Source organism: Benincasa hispida, chromosome 7 (assembly GCF_009727055.1).
Source record: "Benincasa hispida cultivar B227 chromosome 7, ASM972705v1, whole genome shotgun sequence".
NCBI lineage: Eukaryota > Viridiplantae > Streptophyta > Magnoliopsida > Cucurbitales > Cucurbitaceae > Benincasa > Benincasa hispida.
This window is the reverse complement of record NC_052355.1, coordinates 10,811,798-10,819,617: the sequence shown is the minus strand read 5'-3', so window position 1 is coordinate 10,819,617 and position 7,820 is coordinate 10,811,798. Positions and strand designations below refer to the sequence as shown.

Below are 7,820 nucleotides of genomic sequence, written 5' to 3'. Positions count from 1 at the left end.
ATGTAATATCGGTGGCAAAACAACATATTGACCCAATCGTTATTACGAACAACCTGTGAAGGATCGACTTATTGATTATGGTAAAATCAAGTGGACACATATATCTACAGTGAGGAGAGTGCAACTATCGAGCATAGTGGTGTGACTTGATAATTAACGAATATTGATTAATTTGGTCTAAAAAGAGTTTTAGCCAATTAATCTTAAATCGTTGGAGCTCATGATTTGTAGGTCCATAAAGTCCCTCTACTAGCTCGAAAAACATAAACACCTTGAATTAATAAATTTAATGAATTTGAAATGATATCAATTTGAAGTATTCAAATTCAAATTAGGGTTTGAATTTGAATAAGTTCAAAATCAAATTAGGGTTTATATAATTATATTTGATATAATTAAACATTTAATTTATCAAAATTAAATAAAATTTGAGAGTTTATAATATTTAAATATTGATTTACATATTAATTACATGAATAGGATTCATGTTTAAAATCGAGTGTGTGATCAATTTAATTAACTATGTTTAATTAACTAAAAAAATTAAATTAATTTTCAATTTCAATTCAATTTGAGAAATTGAATTTTAATGCTTTAAAATTAATTAATCATGAATTAATTAAATCAAATTTTAGTTAATTTTTTAATTAATTAAAGTTTGAATTTAAATATGCAAAATTGGAAATTATATTTGAGTGGGATCTTCGCACTTTTTTCACACAATTGAAGTGTTACCCTCGTATACACACACAAATCACATTTTCATACATGCAAATGAGGTGACCTTGAGATGTCTCTTTCAATGCTTGCATGAAAAGAGTGGATAAATTCACTCCAATTTGGCTGAGGAACGAGAGGCTGGTTGTTGGAAAGTTTCTTATAGAAAGCTTGTTCATCATCTAAAAACCCATTTTTTTCCTTCACAAATTCACTCCAATCTGAGTTTCACCACTCAAATTCAAGATTGAGTATAGTAGAGAAGATCTCTTAGTGGTTTACTATCGAATTGGAGCCGGATTTACGTGAAGAGCAACTTGGAATTGGGAGAATTCATCAAAGGTATGTAGTTTAGAAACCCTCTTCTAAAGTTTCTATTTAAGCATAATTTTATAACTCAAATTAAATGTAATTAGAGTGCTTATTGATTCGGTTTGCTTCCATTACATGCTAGTAGATCCTAACAACATGAACATCAAGCATGAATAGATACAAGGCACATAAACAGCATGAATGGTGACACAAAGCCTTTGAGATATTATTTTTCTATTATAATATTCATAATAAAAAATTGTTTTAATAAAATCATGTCATTGAATTTATATTATTGTTAATTAATTACTTTAAATTCTGGTTTGTAACGGGAAGTGGGCGTGCCGGAGTGGTTATCGGGCATGACTAGAAATCATGTGGGCTCTGCCCGCGCAGGTTCGAATCCTGTCGCTCACGTTTTTCTCTTTTTTTTTTTTCATTATTATTATTTTATTTACCTTTTGTCTTTTTTACTCTCTTTCTATGACAATAGAAGGACACAACTATTTTCCCATTTTGCTTTTCTTGTGAAAGAATTATTCAACACACACTTTAGTTCAAAATAATAGGACAAAAAACTCTAAAAAAAAAATAAAAGTTGAACCTAAAAAAAATAGAGGGAGGATAATAAATACTGAGTCTTGTTTACTTTCGCAGATACTTGCAACTATACAAGTAACGAGATTCACGTATTTTTAAGAAATTTTCTAAACTATTGTAATATGGACACTAATTCCAAACTTCCAGTGATTCATTGTCACATCAACATCCATTAGTAATTAGGTAGAGTTTAATAACATTAAATATCTTTATAAAAAGTAAAAATAATCTAACGTAAACACATAAAATAGGTAATAAGGAAGTATTATTATTATTATTATTATTTGCTATTTTTTCTTGTATATTTCCAATGATCTTTGCTAAGTTAATGTTCATCTAAACAATCTAAAGGATAGACTTAATAATCTTTAATAGACTAGTCTTTTCATAATATGTACTTTTTATCGATATTATCTTATTGTCAAATAACTAATGAATTTTGTATTATTTTAAATGTTTAAATGGGATTCATAATAAATAGAATGATAAATTACGAGGTTAATTGTTGAACCTAATTTTATATTTGTCTCTGTTTGTAGACTTTCAATTTTGTACTTGAATTTTTAAAATATCAAACAAGTGCTTGACATTTCAATTTTCATCTAATAACTAATAAGTATTTTGATAAATTCAACTTTGAAAAAAATTATCTATGGTAAATAAATTTGAATTTTGTGTCTAATAGATCATTAAACCATTACAGTTGTTATTATTATTATTATTATTATTATTATTAACTGCAAGAATGAGATCAAATCTTTAATCTCTTGAAAAGAAAGTCATGCCAATATTAAAAATTATTGAATAGGTCAAGAATTTGTTAGATACAAATTGAAAGTTAAAAGACTTAATCAAAGTTTGTGGATTATTCAACACTTTTAAACTCCAATTACCTATTGAAAATAAAATTGAAAGTTCATAACCTATATTTAAAAAATATTTTCAATAATTTTGTCATTTAAAACAATTACCCTTAAATTTAATGTATATTTAGGCTTTACATTTGTGACTCACATGTGAGTATGAAAAGGCATTCTTTTCAAATTCTGCCAATGAAAAATTTGTCTTCCTTACTCATTGTGAGTCACTTATGTGAAGTTTGATTAAATAATAATTTAGGAATGAACAAAATTGTTTCATAGCAACACTCAATACACTACTAGAGGTGATTGATCTATTTAAAAATTCATAAATATGTTGACGAAAATATTGAAGACTTAGTTTTACAAAAATGTTGATAGAAATATCGATAACATGCCGATGTTAATGGATATTTTTTAAAAAATTATAAAAAAAAAATCAAAAGATAAATTTTATTTAGTAATAAATGTTTAATGATTTGTAAACAAGTTAACATGTCTACTATCTATATTATATCTATATTTTATAACTTAAATTTTTATATTTTATGGAATTTTTTATAATATAATGAAAATATCGATTCACCTCTCGTGTCGATATAGAAACTATAGAAATATTTCTATAGAAAAAGTATCAACCTGTCGAAGGAAATTTAATACTATAATTTATAACAACTTTCATATTTCAAGAATGATTTTAACTGGACTCATGTGAAAGGAAATCAATTACAATTTCCAATAAGAGGGAAATTTTGTATTTGGGAAATGAAGGAGCTTCTCAGTGCTATATAGGAGCAATAATATTTCTTTTTTAGGAGATGAAGAATAATTCAAATGTCCCATGTGATATATATTAAAAAATTTAAGAATTTAAGAATGTTATATTTTTTATGAGATTAAATGTTCATAAAAAAAATGTTATATTTACATTTTAAAAGTATATTAATATATTTAATCACAGTCAATGCGGGAAATCTAAAATCCTTACCTATAAAAGAAGTTGTTTTCAAATAAAAAAAAATAAATCAACTTATTTATAAATATGACAAAATGTCACTATTTATCCGTAATAGATCGTAATAGTTCCTGATAAGACATCTATCAATATCTGATAGATGTCTCGGTCTGTCGTGGTTTCCTTTAAAAGACAGTGACATTTTACTATACTTGAAAATATTTTCAATAGTTTTACTATTTAAAATAATTATCCTATAAAAAAATTCATGTTGTATTTTTTTTCTTTTTTTTTTTAAAAAAATATATGCATACATAAATTATAAAAAGGTATGTTTAAAAAGAAAATATAATGTAAGAAAGGAATGTTTGATTTCACATGACATGTCCAAAAATTCCTAAGCCATCCTCTCTCAACCAACATGCCAATAGAAGTGTTCATAGTTTGGGTTGGATTGGGTTGAAAGACTTTTTAAATCCAACCTAATTGTTCGGGTTATAAATTTCTTCAACCCAAATAACCCTTATTAAAAAATGAAACCAACCCAACCATGAAATATTTGGGTTGAGTTGGTTCGGGTTAATCGGGTCATTTATTTAAAATTATGTTCTTAAAAGAAGCAAAACGTAAATATGTAAAAATCCAATTTAATTATTTTCATAAATTGAATTAAGATTAACTACTCAATTTCAATTTATATAGTGAAATTTGTTTTTCTAGAGGGCAAAGAAACTACTTTTAAGAGTGGTTGAAGAATAAATTATAAAAAAAAAGAATTCAATAAAATTAAAATCAATATATGTATAAATAATTGTATTATAAGTAACAAAAAAAATATATTTTAAAGTTAATAATAAATTCATATTGGTTCGGGTTGGTTTGGGTTATATTAGATGAACCCATATACCAACTCAACTCACAAAATTTTCATTTATTTGAACCCAACCCAATCCAAATAAGTTGATAACCCAATCCAAACTACACAGGTTGGGTTGGGTTGATCGGATTTTTCAGGTGATTGGGTTTTTTGAACACCCCTACATGCGGCGGATACTTGGAAATAAATAAATAATAATAATAATAATAATATAAGCATTATTTTATTATAATATATGTTTTCTAGTTTTCTAGTTTTCTATTTTCTAAAACCATGTTTATTACCTGTCTCTTATACACATCTAGATGTGTATAAGAGACAGCCCCTACATGCGGCGGATACTTGGAAATAAATAAATAATAATAATAATAATAATATAAGCATTATTTTATTATAATATATGTTTTCTAGTTTTCTAGTTTTCTATTTTCTAAAACCATGTTTATTACCTGTCTCTTATACACATCTAGATGTGTATAAGAGACAGCCCCTACATGCGGCGGATACTTGGAAATAAATAAATAATAATAATAATAATAATATAAGCATTATTTTATTATAATATATGTTTTCTAGTTTTCTAGTTTTCTATTTTCTAAAACCATGTTTATTACCACAAAAAAAAAAAAAAATTATTAAAATGTTCGCATCGAACTGATTAATCAAAATTTAAAAAATTACATCAAAATTTCAAATGTCATCTTTTAATATTGATTTTCCATTTTATTTTTCAAAACTTTTTTTTTTTTAAATTATAGACTTTAAAATACTATTTTGATCTTTAGACTTCATATTTGTTCAATTTTAATCCTTATACTTTTCATAAATCTTGAATTTAGTCCCGTAAAATTTATTTTTACGAAAATTAGTTAAATAATAGTAATAACAACAACAATAATAATAATAAATTTCATGTGCAATAAATCTTAGATTTAGTCTCATAAAATTGATTTTTTCCAAAATTAGTTAAACAATAATAATGGCAAGAAAACATACTTTAAAAATAGGGTAAATACTACTAGATAATATAAAAAGAGAAAAATAATAATAAAGTAGTAGTAGAAATTAAATTCAAAATTTACTGAAAATAAAAAGACCAAAATTAGACACTTAAAATTACATGAATTAAAACTTAACAAATCTTTCCTTTTTTTAAAAAAAAAAAAAAAATCTAAAGAGATTACTGGACTAACCAACCTAAACTATAACGGTTGGGTTGAGTTGAATTTTTTCTATTTTTATTAGGTTAGGTTGGTCTCAAGTTGACTAAATAAAAATTGTTATGATATTTGTATATGTTTAATGTTTGTAATAAATATCATAGATATTTTGGTTTTTAACATTTAAATTTTATGAGATTTTAGTTATTAGTCATACATTTTAGATAAATTTATGTATTTTAAATTAATAAAGAAAAAATTAGTTATAATCTGACAACCCAACCCAATGCAACCCAAATTCTAAGAGTTGGGTTGGGTTGAAAACTTTATTTGAGTTTGTTTGGATTGTCAACCCAACTAACTCGAATTTTTAGATTGGTTTAAAACTTAGGGGAATTGGAGCATATGATAGATTTTAGGATTCAATTTTGAAAAATAGCAAAACCGACAAATAATAACATTTATGACAACTCACATGACATGCACATCACAACGAATTTTCAAATCTCTATTTTACCCTTGTCTAGCTTGTAGCTTTTGTTATGGATGAAGCTACAAATGCATGGTAAGTATAGAATCATAAACAATGATAGATTTTGTATATAGGAAAATTGTTGATGTCTTTGCTCTCCACTTTTCTTCCAATCGATTCATTTGAAAAACTAAAAATAGTCGTCTTCCTCAAAATGACTGCCCTTCCGGATTTTCCTCCAGTTAACATTTCAATGCAGATTTTATTATTAATTTAGATTATGTTTAACCACTTTTCAAATTAATCTCACGTGAATTAAATATCCAGATTTTTCAACCACATTTATATTTTAAATATCTATATATTATCCAATTTTATTAATCTACTCAAATTTTAAATTTATTCAAATGTTTGAATTGTTTTTCATTATTTTATACATATTCTTAATAAATTAACCGGATACTTTTTCATACTTTTGAAGATCTAAATTGTTTTGTATATGTTATTGGATTTAATTGTAAATATTTCATATTTAGTCACTATTTTAGCTGACATTTTGATAATATCTGACTTGCCCCTAATATTAAATACAGTGTAAGTGTAGAGTTTTATTAATAACCAAGATATAAATATAGTGTAAGTGGAGAGCTTGATTGATAATCGAGATATAAATACAATGTAATTGGAGAGCTTGATTAATAACCAAATTAGTCATATTATAATGTAAGATCCAATTTCAAAACTGAAAATGAGCGTCATTCCATAATTTTCGCCCTCTTTTGGAATTTGAATTTATTTTCAATATTCAAATTAGATTTTGATAACTACTTCATGAATTGATTTCAAATAAACCAATCTCTTCCTTACTTTTTCCCCCTCTAATTATTTCAAATTAACTATTTGTTTTGATTTGATTTATCTATTTTTCGAAAATATTTAAAATCAAATCAATATTTAATTTGTTTATCTCAATTTTTATTTTAATTTATAATATATCTTTAGATTACATTATTTTATTTATTTTTTATTCTTTTGTATTTGGATTAAATTTTTTTATCCTGACTAGGATTTTACTTAATATTTTATATATAATATCATCTAACAAACCGTATATTCCATTTAAATTTTATCATTTTTGTATTTTTTTAATTACCTTTTATTTATTATCATCTTATTATATTATTATACCGTTAATTTGTCCTTTTGACAAATAAATAAGTGTTCGCTTTTGTAATTTTACTGTTTTTGCTATGCCTCTAAAACGAGTTAGACTTCTTCCATAGGTTTTGTGGTTGATGGAGTTATAGAAACAGTGTAATTATTGAAGTTTAAATGAAAATAGAATTATGAATACAGTGTAATTGTAAATAAACAAGCTCCCTGATTTTTCTCCCCCAAATTATATTTGAATTTATATTTTATTATTAATTTAGATTTTATCTAACTACTTATTGAATTAATCACAATAAACAAAAATTTCATGATTTTTCTCTTATTTGAATTTATCTTTTGTTATCAAATTTAATTTTATCTAATTAACTTTCAATTTGTTTAAATGTTTGTTACAGATTCAGTTGTATCTAAATTTTTTTAATTATTTTATACATATTGTTATCAAATTAATTTCATTTTTTCTATATTTTGTATGTTTTCAATTTCTTCATATAAAAAAACGTAAAAATGACTTGTTATACTTGGGAATTAAACTTTCATTGTTCTGAAACATGCACGGGTATATATATATATATAGGAAAATTATTTCAAATGGTAAAACTGTTGAAAATATTTACAAGGTATAGCAAAATTTTAGAACTATCAGTGATAGACGCTGATAGACTTCTATCAGTGCGACATTACTAGAAGTCTA

General features: G+C 24.6%; 1 non-coding gene across 1 annotated transcript; it reads left to right on the top strand.

The window, feature by feature from the left end:
• The first annotated feature begins 1,364 nt into the window (after positions 1-1,364).
• TRNAS-AGA lies at positions 1,365-1,446 on the top strand. Its single transcript has one exon. It is a non-coding gene; the product is annotated as a tRNA-Ser (tRNA).
• Positions 1,447-7,820: the final 6,374 nt, after the last annotated feature.